General features: G+C 42.3%; 1 protein-coding gene across 2 annotated transcripts in view; it reads right to left on the minus strand.

The window, feature by feature from the left end:
• LOC139454400 (docking protein 5-like) overlaps window positions 1–15,992 on the minus strand; it is a 39,894-nt gene that overhangs the window by 21,303 nt on the left and 2,599 nt on the right. The window lies entirely within an intron of this gene.

A 15,992-nucleotide genomic window follows, 5' to 3' on the forward strand; every position in this document is an offset into this window, starting at 1 on the left:
TTGATACATGTCATCCATCTCAATTGCGTGGATCGATGCTCATGATGTAAATCACTGGATTGTCTCGTCCAGACTCGATTATTTTACAGACCGCCGTCATATAGCTTGAATATAGCCGAGTGCGGCATTAAACAACAAACAAACAAACAAACACAACGTATACAGCTCGCATGAGGAGCACGTGGTGCACGTGCACACAGAAGCCAAAGTGTGCAACTTTGGCAAATCAAATCTTGGCTTGGCAGGCCTAAAAACGACACCTAGAAAAGATCGTCTCATTACAGTAATTGAACTACGCAATAGATTCAAATCTGCCCCTGTAATCAATAGAGAATTCCCTAATTTCAAACTCCGATTCACAGATGGAGAAAACGATGCTGGCGATGTAACGGCGAGCCGTATGCCAGGGCAACAATTCTTGACCAGGGTCTGTATGGGGTAGGTGTGTCATGGTGTGGGGCGTGGTCACACATGACAGGCGAATTGATTTGGTTATTGTGAGTGCAGATTTCACTAGCCAACGACAGGATGACGATAATGTGCGTTCTGCCGTTCCATTCTATAGAATTATCGGCAGAACTTTTGAACTGCAAGATGACAGTACCAGACCGTATTGTGCCCAGCTCGTCACCGATTATCTCCGACGAAAAGGCATACGGACATTGGACATGTCCCAATAGAGCATCTGTGGGAGAGTGTATAGACGCCAGGGACCCAACACCAACCAACTCTTCAGGCTGCTACCTAGCTGTTCAGGCGGGCGCTCAAATACCATGGGCACCATACGCAAGTTTAACACCAGTTCACCAGAAAGGTGTAGTGCATGTCCAACATGTGGAAACACCAGATATTAATCTCCACGCCCGTTTCACGAGTTCACCTGTTCCTTATCTTTGGTTGGTAATATATATGTGTACCTGCAATAGTATTCTACGCTGGTAACTACTAGCAGCGCAGACGACCTTTATGAATGTGTAGCTGACACACCTAGATATACTAGTAACTAGAATATTTTTCAAGGCGGCGTAAAACTCCACTCACTCACTCATGAAAGTATAGTGTTCAGTACACACAGTATTGACAACTGTCATGGTTACTATAAGCGTGAGTGAGTATGGTTTTACGCCGCTTTTACCAATATTCCAGCAATATCACGGCGGGGGACCCCAGAAATGGGCTTCACACATTGTACCCATGTCGGGAATCGAACCCGGGTCTTCGGCTTTACGAGCGAACGCTTCAACCACTAGGCTACCCGACCGCTGCGGTTAGTATAAGACTAGTGGATGCATAGCAACATGTAGGCTAAAACCCGAACAGGAACGTTTCACGAATAGAAGAAAAGCTTCCGTTTCAAAATGGCGATATTATTCAAGGTCCAGTGGATTTTTCAAGATAGCATTCAATTTGTTATTTAACCACGAATAATGAAACTTGTAAACATCCGGATTTCGATGATTAAATATTCACGTGTAAACACAATTACAATAGTATAAACTGTGTGCTGTCTGTATTTATTCTGAAATGCATTATATATTTGTGCCATTCCCACGTCATTGGAGCATGCACGTTTACAAACCATTAGGGGTATTTACAAAGTGCATAGAACATGTTGACGTATATCTCACCGCCATTACTTCCTAGATCGGGTAACACCACATACATATAGCAGACAAAAGAGTAGAATAAATCAATAAACATATCGCATGATCCAGTGTTTGTATAACACAGGCCATTGTGAGTGGCCAACAACAAACAAATTCAATGCATTACCATATTCTTCGTTGCAGTGCTGTATTTATATTCATTTCATAGACACGGGACCTCTCACAGACGCCGGGATGTTTTTCAATCCTTTTCCACAAGTAATTAAGTTTGAGAAAATAGGGTTGTAGTTTAAGTTACAGAACATACAAAAAACCGTCGACTCGTGAAAACATCACCTCGTCCTCATTCATGAAACGGCAGTCACTCGTCCGTTCTCCCGAACAGACAGGTTTTGGGCCCCGTCCCACAAGGCGATCGTAGCGCTACAACTGTCGTTATTCTGTGTTAAAGTATTTGGGTTACGATCGTGTTAGCTCTACGATCGTTTTATGGAACAGGGCTTTGGAACGCAGTTACTTGCAAAACTGTAGGCAATAAGCACTTATCTGGGACGAACTCCCATTATATTGGTCGGTGGTGTAGTATGATATGTCTGCACAGTGGCTGCACAAATGTAGACGTGTGTGACAAAAGTCAAAAGGATACATTCATTTTACATACATACTTTCTCTTACTAAAGCGACCCGTGAAGATCCGGGGTAGAATAGGTCTTCAGCAACCCATGGTTTTGGTAAGAGGTGACTAACGGGATCGGGTGGTCAGACTCGCTGACTTGGTTGATACATATCATCGATCCCAATTGCGTGGATCGATGTCGATGATATCAATCACTTATTGTCTGGTCCAGACACGATTATTTACAGACCGCCGTCATATAGCTGGGATATTGCTGGTTGCAGCGTTAAACAACAAACAAGCAAACAAAATAAATCTTACTAAAGCGCATATGAGGCATACAGTTTCTTTCGAGGTGTTCAACCGTGGATATCAATTGTTCAAATTCACTAAGACCTGGCGTTCCACTTTCACAACTATGCCGTCTTTGTTGACGTTTTTTTTTTAGGTGGGTTAACTTTAGTTACGCGCTTTTAAACATACGTATTGCTTCCCTTGCATTGTGTAGGGTAGCAAGGAGTTAACCCAAACGATTCATGTTTCTGATCTTTTGATTTGGTCTAGAATGATGCTACAACGTGGCTATTGTTTTCAGACGAGCTCGTTCGTTTGACATTTAACAATCTCTGAAATCGATTATTTACAGGCCGTCTTCAAATAGGAGCAATATTATTGATTGCGGCTTTAAAAACAAACAAACAAAAACGTAATCCCTCAGAACCTCTGCCAGCGCTTACAGGAATCCATATTGAAACTAGATTCTAGCACATGACTATAATATGACGCAACAAAACCTAGCGACAGTCGTGAACCGAATATAAATGTTCAAATTCTCTCCGTTTGCATCTGTCTTCAAATCTAAGTGTATAGCTAATCTCTTGTAAGCACCGCATGACCTCTTTAAACACTGTCCTCGTGAACGACATACCGCGGGATGGGCGTTACAGTGGTTTACAGTGCAATCAAGCAGTACCACCGTTCCATTACTACCTGAGATAGAATGGAAGTATTGGAATGAGCCAATTGGACAGAATACACGCCGTCGGGAACGATGACAAAAAAAATCATCCTTGACCACCTTGGCGATGGTTAAAACGTTAGCTCGTCACACCGAAGACCCGGCTCGATTGGGTAAATTTGTTTGAAGCCAATTTAAGGTGTGAAATCCATTTCAGTTCGAGATATTGCTGGAATAACGCTAAAACCGGCATAAAATTATACTCACTCACTCACTCCTAGTCACGACCACCCAATCGTCATTTTCTTTCTGTTTTAACGATAAGCATATTCTGACCCAGAATCACCATGAGGTGTCGACAATATCGATAAACTAAACACGTTTTTTGTAAGTTGTCTATAGTGACTCTGATAACCCATGCTACATATATTTGGAAATCCTGGCAGGGTGTGAAAGGGGGTTATAATTAATGTCAGTATATCTCTCAATGATACTGTTGACAGAGCGCAACACGGGAATTCAGTTCAAAATTATTCAAATGTGTGGACTTTATCCACTGGGCAAATGCCTTTGAAGTACTTGCTTCTAAGCTATCGCGGTAATATATGAGCTTTTTGACTGCACGATAAAATCTACCCGCACTGCTGACTATCCTTGATTTGCGACATTAAAAGGTCAAGTAAATTGTGTGTTTCACAGCCACTGGATTCCCGCTCATGTGATTACATTGAGTGAGCAAGTGAATTGGGTTTATATCGCGGCGTGTCAGATTAATGTGGGAGGAAAGCCCGAAGTGATCCAGGTTTCGGTGAAACCCACGAGCACGGTTATGGCGCTGACATACCTAGAAACATAATCGGAGTCAACCGGGATTCGAAACCACAATCATAGGTTTCTGTCGTGCTCAAGGGACGCAACTCTGCACAGCGAATTGCGGCGCCTTAGACAACTGGGCCACCCGTGTCCCCCTTTTGTGATTACAGGATGATTGGGTAGCCCTGTGGTTAAGGCGTTCGCTTGTCCCACCAAAGACCCAGGTTCATGGAGTCGTTATATAGCGCATGTTCAGTCTTGGCAATATATGACCGCCTCCGTGGTCTAGTGGTAGAGCGTCCGCCCGGAGAGCGGAAGGTCCGGGGTTCGATCCACGGCCGCGTCATACCAAAAGAAGTTAAAAGATGGTACTTGTTGTTACCCTGTCTGGCGCTCGGCATTAAGGGTTTAAACCAAGGACGGGTCGGCTCGGAGTCAGTATACTGTGTCTGAGTGGGGTATTCATGTTAAACTGCGGCATGGTATCTCAGTGGGCTAGCACTTTAAATCGGCATCAGTCCGGACTAGTACAAGCAGACACACAAACACACACACGTGCATGCACGTCGCTATAAGTGCAATAATCTTGGACGCGACGTTAAACCCAATTTCACCTCACCACACCTTGGCAATATATCCGGCTTAAGTTACCGCATCCCTACAGGGGAGGAGGGGAAGACTAGTGGTTCATTGCTTTGTTGAAGGTATTTTGGAGGACAATCAGGAACCTTATGCTTAAAGGTTACCCTAAAGTGGGTCAGTGTTATCTGATAATATAACAAGAGGGGATTGGAAAACTGATAGTGAAATAAAGATATTGGGCCAAACCACAGCGGTCCTATTACTCAGTGTCAATAACGTGCGTGTTACATGCAGGTGATAACTTGTAATATTGTCAGTAACTACCTACGGCCGATAACGCTTAAACATCCTTACAACGTAATTGTATTGTAGTGCATATGTATTTCCGTTTGTGTTTTACTGTTACACCACAGACGTGCCTTCAATAACATTCGGGCGGTGGGAAGCCTAGTGGTTAATGCGTTCACCGCCATGATATTACTGGAAGATTGTCTTACTCACTCACTCACTAACCCACTCGCTCACTCATGCGTAACTAAATTTATCCAAGCGATATCGCAACGAAAAACGATATGTGTGTTGTTATAAAGATTTGCGCTGAATGGTGTTTTGTGTTGAATCAGGAAAATATAGGATCTGGATTGACTGTCCAGAAATACCCTACCACTACCACCACCACCACACCACCACTACTACTACTACTACTACTACTACTACTACTACTACTACTACTACTACTACTACTACTACTACTACTACTACTACTACTACTAAATAATCGGAGAGTAGGTGCAGTCGAGGCCACTTGTTTGTAGAGCGATGTAGCAAACTTATGATTGTTTTGATTGACCATGTGAGTATTTCGAAATTTCCAAAAATTTCTTTGACATGAGCAGCCAATTTTGGTATTTTTTTACGATCTTATTATTTGCCCTTCGTCTAAACTTTCTTGTCACAGGTCATTACTATGAAAGTAACTCATCTTTAGCCTTGAGCAAATCTTGATTATTTCATGTGTAGTTGCTGTCCACATGGGACGTTGTTGCTCGCAGCGATCTTGTTTAATCATGGAAGAACTTTAGTAAAGATGCTATCAATCTTAACCCCGGGCGCATGCCCAGTGTGAGAACCTACAGCCAAATAACTGTATCGAAGCTGCTTTGTCCGTTCCAGACCAGATCACAGTCGACAGTGGTATGGATGCACAGGTGGCCCTGTCGCTAGGGCTGGGACGGGTAACTCGGGTACTCGGGTCGGGTGGGTATTGAGTAGGACCTGGTTACCCACAGGATAACCCGTACCCATGGCCAGCCACGTGACATATTGATCATTGACAAAAAGTATCTAAAACTCTATGTTTAAACTACAAGTCACTCATGTTCGCAGTTCTTCCTGACTACTACGCCCATTCCTTCTGACTTTTAAATGTTTGAATAAAACTAAAACTTCAAGATCGTTTTATACATGTATCTAAACACTTTTTACCAGAGCTACGGTCAAACTTTTCCCAATCGGACAGTTTGTACCTATCTTTTGAGACCAACAGCGGGTACCCGGGTAGGGTCGGGTAAAAGGGGGGGGGGGGGGGGGGGTACCCGGGTAGTAAATAGTAAATTTGGACTCGTCCCAGCCCTAAATGTCGCCGATCTGGGTTCCGTCCCTTAAGCGCACCGAGAACCAATGATCGCGTGTTCGAATTTAAGATTCGTACTGATTATATTTCTAGGTTTGTCAGCGCCATACCCGTGCTCGAGGGTTTCACCAAAGTACTAAACGTCTAATAACGTCACTTTCCTCACGCACAAGTTGACAAGCCGTATCCTGCTCAAAGCGGCGATAGACACGACTGGCTGACTCACTCGCTCACTCGGTCGAAGGCGGTAACACTGTAGAATGGATAGCTATAACATAATAGTTGAAATCTATGCACGGTTACGTCCTCACTAGCACGCAAACCTGTATCTCAATAGTTAATGGATGAGTTGGGTTTCAGTATTTCAATTCTATCAGGGGGCACGGGTGGCCCAGTCGTCTAAGGCGCCGCGATTCGCTGTGCAATGTGCGTCCACTGGGACACGACAGAAACCTATGATTGTGGGTTCGAATCCCGGTTCGCCCCGATTATGTTTCTAGGTATGTCAGCACCATACCCGTGCTCGTGGGTTTCACCGAAGTGGTAAACGTCTGAGACCTGAATCACTTCGGGCTTTCTTACTGTGAAAAGCGGTGTTAAACCCAACTCACTCACTCAATCAATTCTATCATGGCGCGTCAGCTTAGCGTGGGAGGAAGGCGCACGAGCACGTGCACAATGCTTGCAAACCAAGAACCATAATCTGTGCGAATCTGGGTTGGAACACCTAGTTAGCGACCGCAGCGACCACAGCAATGGTGATGCCTTACATAAACGCTACAAAATCTCCAAAATGATAATAAATCTCTCCTAAAAGCAGAGTCCATTGTACGATTCCGACTATATCACAAGCATGTGTTTAGGACCCGCTATCAAATAGCCAAAATACAAGTTGTTATTGCGAAAAGGTAAGTGTATCACCATAGATCTCACCCGTCACAAACACATGCACAGGCAAGTCAAATGTTCGCCTGACATTTCGCCTGGGAATTTGTATCGAGATAAGATATTTTTAAAAAGAAAAACACGTTGCGGCAATGTAATGTTTGTGGCATGCAATTTTGTTAAGGTCTGAAGTATACTTCCTTTTTAAGTATTTTCAGGGACATTTATTTTTCTTCGATAAAAAGCCCCCCAGAATATCAAATGGCCGGCCCCCATGTAATCAGCTTTTCAAATAACTAAACATCTTAGTCTTGTTAAACGAACTTAAGATTTGTTGTTACGATGAGAAAGGGCATGTGACATATTCAATTCCTATTCAGCGTATTGGAATATTGTGTGCCTTTCTATATCGTTGTGTGAAGGACGTCGGCGTGCACTAAATAAACACCTAGCGAGAGCTTGTGGGAGCATATATCTTGTGCAGATATCAAACATGCATTATGACCATTGAGTTTGGCTATTCAGAAAATAATTCCTATAGCTGGAGAAGCATTATTGCTTTGGTAATTTGCCTTTTCAAACGCGAGCTTTGCAAGAAACGAGTTCCTACATGCGTCATATTTTTTCGAAAACGATGTTTTCAAACTCAGGGACAAAAGAAACTCCACCCCTCAGAAGATTTTATATGTTTGATTTTCAATTGAAAATATGTTAAGTTAGCGATATTATATACAAAAATAACAGCTGTAATTGCGCTCCGTCATCACTTAAAGAATACTTCTACATTTTTCACTTTTTAAAATATAATTGGATTTAAAACTTTTAGAAAATATATAATTCGCATAATACACAACTGCTATTGGGTGGGTATCTTAGACATGTCATCTTTAAAATTCAGTTTCCTGCATCGGCACACATTTGTAACATTTCAAACATGGTAGTGAGTGAGTGAGTGAGTGAGTATGGTTTTACGCCGCTTTTAGCAATATTCAAGCAATATCACGTCGGGGGACACCAGAAATGGGCTTCACACATTGTACCCATGTCGGGAATCGAACCCGGGTCTTCGGCGTGACGAGCGAACACTTTAACCACTAGGCTACCCGACAGCCCCTCAAACATGGTAGGGGTCATGTGGTTGACGATTCAATTCTTACCCCAGTCTTCACCGATATGTTTTGCAGAAAATTACCAAGCCAAAAATTACTTTTTACAAAGTGTTGCTGGAATTTGTGATGGTTCAATAGACACAATCATGTTTAACTAAAAAAATACTCAATTACCAAAAAAACATATTTCACCATAAGCAATTATATACTCTGCAAAAAAAAGAAACGCAAAAGTAGTAAACTCGTAAATATCTGACAGTGCCGACATCCATGCATAATTAATACCGAAAAGGAATTCATCATTTCTGCATGGATTGGAATTGATTTGTGTGGAAAGATGGAGGTACTGCAGAAAGTTGCGAAAGGATGGGAAAATCGCAAAAACACAACCACGTGTGAGCCTGGCTCCAAAACACACCAACATGACAAGCACGTGCAACATCACTTGTTGCATTTGGTTTTCATTTGCATGCGATTACAATCACAAAGCAAGTGAACACCGGAAAGATGCCACGAATGACGGATGCCCAACTCAACAACGCCATCGGCCGACTGCAAACAGGAGAATCATCTTTGGTCGTCGCCAGGGTTTTCACGGCACAACGTTACACGGATGAGATTCTTCGACCACACGTACTTTCCATTATACAACTAGCGAACGTCATTTTCCAACAAGTCAACGCCCGACCTTACACGGCAAGACCGACCACAGCCTTTTCAGGTCTCACCACATCCTGGTCCTGCTTCCAAGAGACGACGTTGCCAGTCAGTGTTGGACTCTTTTGTCTTAACTTTTGTCTTTACCTTGAAAATCTACTGTTCCGTGTGTGCCTTATGGAACCTGGGTCAATGAAAATGATGTGTGCCAAGTTTGAACAATCCATTACCTACGCCGTTATTTTCGAACGAGTAGGATATTGTATACTAGAAACTAATGTAGGATTTATAGTACACCCATAACAGTTTGCATGTAGTAAGTACAGTAGGGCTAAATCCACCAGCCATCATGATGACATGGTGTCACTTCATGGTATTGTGCTCCTTCCTTTGCCGCTGTTAGATGGGCAGCAGAGCTCAAGAGGGCAGAGAGAGCCCCGAAGATGATCCAATATAAGGAAGACCTTCAGCTGTCACCACCGAGGAAAATGTTGGTAAAATACAGGATATGATTAAGGATGATCTACGACTTATCACACGTCACAGCCAATACAATAGGCATCTCTCATGAGAGACTTGAGAACAATCTGAGGAATGAACTGGGCATGACAAAGGTTTCAGTACGCTGGGTTCAAAGACTTCTGGCGCCTGATCATAAACGATCCAGATTCATAATTGCTCGTGAATATTTATGTCGTTTTGAGGCAGACCCAGCTGATTTTGTTGAGCGATTTGTAACCATGGATGAGTATAGAATTAACCAGAGACCAAACAACAGTCAAAACGGCGGATACATCCAACTTCTCCCCTGGCGAAGATGGTAAAGTCTGGTCCATCAGCTGGCAATGTGATGGCTTCGGTTTCCCTGGATTCCAAAGAAATCCTACAGTTGACTACCTCCCGACAGATCAGAGCATTAATGGCCAATATTATGATCATATGGCAACTGCTTGAAAATATCCACGCTAAACGCCTTTGAAAATGTGACCAGGGCAATACACATGGGACCAAGTTTGTTGTTGCCAAGGTTGCAATGCGTGACTATGGCTTTGAACTCTTTGAACGTTCTCAGTATTCATCTGATATGGTACCGTCAGATTAAAACATCTGGCAAGCATTATGCAAATGATGATCACGTCATTTCTTCTGTGGATAATTATTTACACTACCAGGAGGGAGCCTTTTACACCATTGGGACCCAGGCATTACGGCATCGTTGTGTGTGGGTCTCGCAGGGGATTATGTTATAAATTAATTAGCAAACAAATCCACCAACGCAGTCAATCAAAGCTCGCTAAACAAAAGTAATAACAACTAAATCATATGTTTTACAGCCGAGGGGACAAAAAGCCATCACCTGGACGATCTATATATCGACCAATACAACAGCCTCTATAGTGATATCTTTCTTGTCATATCTCCCTTGAAGGCTGCAGTGACAGCGACACCACAAACAGGTTCTACATATCGTAAGGATAGTACCTTCAGGCATAGCCACCGCACATGAGCAGCCTCCAAAAAAGGCTTGGTTGTAGTGTCAACATGACTTGTAACATGAGGTGGTGAGGTGAAATGGGGTTTAACGTCGCGTCCAAGATTATTGCACTTATATAGCGACGTGCATGTACGTGTGTGTGTTTGTGTGGCTGCTTGTACTAGTCCGGACTGATGCCGATTTATAGTGCTAGCTCAGTGAGATACCATGCCGCAGTTTAACATGAATACCCCACTCAGACACAGTATACTGACTCCGAGCCGACCAGTCCTTGTTTTAGCCCCTTAATGCCGAGTGCCAGACAGGGTAACAACAAGCACCATCTTTTAACGTCTTTTGGTTTAAATATGACGCGGCCGGGGATCGAACCCCGGACCTTCCGCTCTCCGGGTGGACGCTCTACCACTAGACCACGGAGGCGGTTGACTTGTAACATGAACTGACTTGACAATGATAGGTCTTGTGGCACTTCGTTTGTACCACATGCACTGGTTTCGAATGCCAATAATGAAAGCAGGAACAGTCTCCAATAGAAAAGTATATATTCGAACAATCTTCCATTAGTAGGGGTGGTCGGGTAGTCCAGTGGTTAAAGCGTTCGCTCGTCACGCCGAAGACCCGGGTTCGATTCCCGACATGGGAGATACGTTGTTGGTAATATCTGTCATAATCTGTAGTTCATGATCTGTAACCTGCCTTTTCCCTGGAATATTGACAAAATCATAACATAAAGGTCATTAACCACAAGGTAAACGGGGGAAAACGCTTAAAGAAACAGTTCCTCACTATGGAATACTGTAGGGGACATTTTCGCGAATCGGGAATCGAACCTCGCATTCTCGCAATCTCGACCTTTGGAAACGAGCTAAATATGCCCAAAACACGAGAATGCGAGATCGCGAGATTTGGCCAAAGTTTGGGCATAGTTAGCTCGTTTCCATAGGTTGAGATCGCGAAAATGCGAGAATCGCGAGAATGTCCCTAACAATATTCCATACCTTACACCTTAATTGAGTGTATAACGAATTATGCAATAATGTATTAATAATCGTTATCGAAGCTGAAAAGGTAGAAGTAAGCCAGACCTTTGTCAGATATACAAATATACCAAGTAGCCCAGCACATGGTGGGGTGCATGTAATCAATCGAGTCTGGACCAGACAATGCAGCCATACAGCTTGGCCCTCATTCCATGAAGGTTCATATTCAAATGAACGCACACACGGTGAGAGTCAGTCCTTAAATTAATAAATTGCAAGTGATTCCGAGGCTAAACAAGCAATTATTTTTACATTTATGTTTCAATAAACTGAGAAAAAACTTAGGCCAGGCCTACTAAAGGGCTACTGTTTCATGACTGGGTGATATTGGAGTGGGCGGGATTGTGTTGAACGATGTCACTGATATCGTATTATTTTCGCAATTGTTTGGTATGTTAATAAACAAGTAAACAGTCTGTGAATTATTATTGTTGACGTATTTACGTATATGAATTAATTTCAATATTATTTGCGTTTATGGCGTTATAGACGTAAAACAGGTGTGCAGACTTTGTGTAAATGTACGCGGATTTACACAGTATGCACATCCGTTTTTACGTTTACACCTCCATAAACTGTTCACTATGGAAGCGTATTAGTGCCACAATCTAAATTTATTTTATAATCTACGTTGATGATACTTACATCTACTAAGATGATACTTACATCTAGTAAGATGGTACTTACATCTACTCACTTGATACTTACATCTACTAAGATGATACTTACATCTACTAAGATGATACTTACATCTACTCACTTGATACTTACATCTACTAATATGATACTTACATCTACTCAGATGATACTTACATCTACTCAGATGATACTTACATCTAGTAAGATGATACTTACATCTACTAAGATGATACTTACATCTAGTAGGACGATACTTACATCTACTAAGATGATACTTACATCTAGTAGGATGATACTTACATCTACGTAGATGATACTTACATCTACTAAGATGATACTTACAGCTACTCAGATGATACTTACATCTACTAAGATGATACTTACATCTACTAAGATGATAATTACATCTACTAAGATAATAATTACATCTAGTAGGATGATACTTACATCTACGTAGATGATACTTACATCTACTAAGATGATACTTACAGCTACTCAGATGATACTTACATCTACTAAGATGATACTTACATCTAATAAGATGATACTTACATCTACTAAGATGATAATTACATCTACTAAGATAATAATTACATCTACGTAGATGATACTTCCATCTACGTTTATGACACTTCTACGTAGATGATACTTTATCATCTGTAGATGAAAGACTCTTCTACGTAGATGATATTTTTTAGACTATGGCACCAATACGCTTCTATAGTTCACCCACTCACAATGAACACTGTAAATACACATCCCACGGGAAAACCTTTTGATGAAAAGTATTATTATCTATCATACTAAGTATCGTTATCTATAATACTAGCGGTGAAAGGACTCACTACTTCCTCATTTCAAATCTGCAGTGTTCCAGAACAGTTACCACTTTATGACAGGGATAAAAAATAAACACACGCCAGGTGTAACCTAACGCGCAAGTCAGTCAGAATGATATTCTATCTGTCTTGTGCACCTACCGTGTTACATATCATATAACACGGGAGGTGCATACTCACATAGCCTTGCCTCAAGGCTTCATTTTACGGTTGGATAATCCCATCGTTACACATCCATGCTTCTGACGGGATGAGTGAGTGAGCGTTTGTGATGTTGCTGAAAGGGAGTATGTTGAAGACGCTTCCCGATTCGGCGAAACGTTTGTTTGTTGTTTTACGCCGCAATATTCCAGCTATATGACGGCGGTCTGTAATTAATCTGGTCTTGACCAGACAATCTAGTCATTGATATCATGAGTATCGATTGGGATACGATGACATGTATCAACCAACTCACTGACCATCCGTCTGACCATCCGATCCCGTTAGTCGCCTCTTACGACAAGCATAGTCGCCTCTTAGAAGACCTATTCTAACTGGACAACGGGGTGTGGTTCTGAAACCAGCCTTTTGAATCAAGACGAGGTATCTAGAACAAATACATAACATAACTTAAGGTCACAAATGTGCATATTGAGCTGCAGCAATGAAGAACGCTGCGTCATCAAGTTGTTAAGTTACCTCACAGAAGATGTGTAGTCAAAATATATTTTGCAAACGAATAATTCACCAAAACACTAATTGTTTAGTTCAGGAAAACACCATTTATTGTGTTTCAAGTAGTACGTAGTTCGACAAAAACATGGCATAGAGCATATATCGTATATCAAAATACTGTAATTCGAATTAACGAGGGAATGCTGAGGCACTGTATGACTGTCACTTGTGGGGTGAAATGGCGTTTAACGTCGCGTCCAAGATTATTGCACTTATATAGAGACGTGCATGTACATGTGTGTGTTTGTGTGGCTGCTTGTACTAGTCCGGACTGATGCCGATCTATAGTGCTAGCTCACTGAGATACCATGCCGCAGTTTACTTTAACTTGAATACCCCACTGACAGTATACTGACTCCAAGCCGACCATTCCTTGTTTTAGCCTCTTGATACCGAGCGCCAGACCGGGTAACAAAAAGCACCATCTTTTAACGTCTTTTGGTATGACGCGGTCGGGGATCGGACCCCAGACCTTCCGACTCCGGGCGGACGCTCTACCACTAGACCGCGGAGGCGCTCTGTCACTTGTAAACACGGTTAATGTTAAGTATATTGTCACCGGATATGTCGACCACGGAGAGGAATTCTTGTAACCCGATACATTAAAAGATTTTATCATACAGTACTCATCTCAGGTTTCCGATTCTTTGAGAACGTAACAGTAGAAGGTGGAGCTCATAACATCATTTGGATGTAACAAGAAGGAAGATATGCCTGGAATTTTGAAGACATTTAGCTGCACCCTGGTGTGTCTCTCTGTTCCAATAAAACCCCCTCAGTGTTCTGAGTGCAATGTATGTAACATTTAGTAAGCAATAAGTTTTTAACGGGTGGTTTAATTTATGCCATGGCCATTCAAACCTTCGAGGTCGTAGGTTGTACGGGTATAGCTTTGCAATGAATTCGTTTAAAACCTTTGCAATGTTATAGCAGGATCAGGTTACAATTGTGCAAGTCCGTTTGGGTAGGTATGATCGTAACTCAGTCACAAGAATGTTTATGTTATACAATGCTTGTACGAGTACATGATCATGAAACACCTTTTCGCGAACACCTGTATCATCACTATTTGATGGTGATTCATAAACACATGCTCATGATGCAGTCGGAATCGGACAATCGACTCTGCTTTGGGCAGATATTTCTTATGAATATGGAAAGGGTTTTGTCGTTTTGATTCTAAATGAATTCCGCCGCGGAGCTTTTACTCTGGTCAACTTTGCAATTATATGTGACTGTACAGCTGAGCTCAACGAGTTGGTGCAGGGGGACTATTGGCGGAACAAGGATACTTACACGCTCCTGTAGTCGACGACAATGGCCGGGTCGACAAGGAAGATGACCTGTGGTTCGTTGCTTCATAACATCCAAATGATATGTGGGAAACTGCTAAAAAGGGGCATTTCAGTGTTTTGATAACATTTCAACCAGACTTTGAACTATTTATCTGATAAGATATTTTTTTATCAGGTTCGTTATCAGCGTTGTCACCGTGGTGTTTGACTGGTATGCTGTCAATAGTTGGTGATACATCAGGATGACTATTTAGGGCACTGTATTACAATAATTATAAATAGTGCGATAGCAACAGTCCCTGCGTCAGCTGCACGTCTATTGCGATGCTGTGATGAATAATATTTACCCTCCCATGATGTCGACTTCCTGGCTTCATTCAACACGTGACAAGGCCTACTTCTGACATTTCCGAGCTAGGTTCAGGGATGCGATGGAGAGTCAATGCAAGTTTGTTTGTTTGTTTGTTGTTTTACGTCGCACTCAGCAATATTCGAGCTATATGACGGCGGTCTGTAATTAATTGGGTCTTGACCAGACAATCCAGTGATTGACATCATGAGCATCCATCCACGCAGTACGATAACATGCATCAACCAAGTCGGCGAGCCTCTTACGACTAGCATAGTCGCCTTTACGGGAAGCATGGGTTGCTGAAGACCTATTCTACCCTGGATCCCCAAGGATCCCAGACAATCCAGTGATTGATACCATGAGCTTGGATATACGGATCGGGGTAACGATGACATACATCAAGTCAGCGAGCCTGATCACCCCATCCCGTTTGCGATTATTAAAGCATGGGTTGCTGAAGCAGCGTTGCTTATTGTGTGACATAACGTTATAAACATGTCCAAAAAAGATATGACCGCCTCCGTGGTCTAGTGGTCGGAGTGTCTGCCCGGTGTGCGGAAGGTCTGGGGTGGTGCAGAAACTTTCTGTTTATTAGTGTTACTTGTCCACGCAGGACATAAGCATGCTTTTTGGTATTACACAATGTGTAACACAGCTGTATGTTTATTAAACAGGTGATCTCTTCACGGGCAAGTGATAAAAAGCATTGTGATGCAATTTCATTGCAGCGATATCCACAATGTTGATATTGATTG

The sequence above is a fragment of the Haliotis cracherodii genome, unplaced genomic scaffold, assembly GCF_022045235.1.
Source record: "Haliotis cracherodii isolate W230 unplaced genomic scaffold, xgHalCrac1.p SCAF_10, whole genome shotgun sequence".
In the NCBI taxonomy this organism is placed as follows: Eukaryota; Metazoa; Mollusca; class Gastropoda; order Lepetellida; family Haliotidae; genus Haliotis; species Haliotis cracherodii.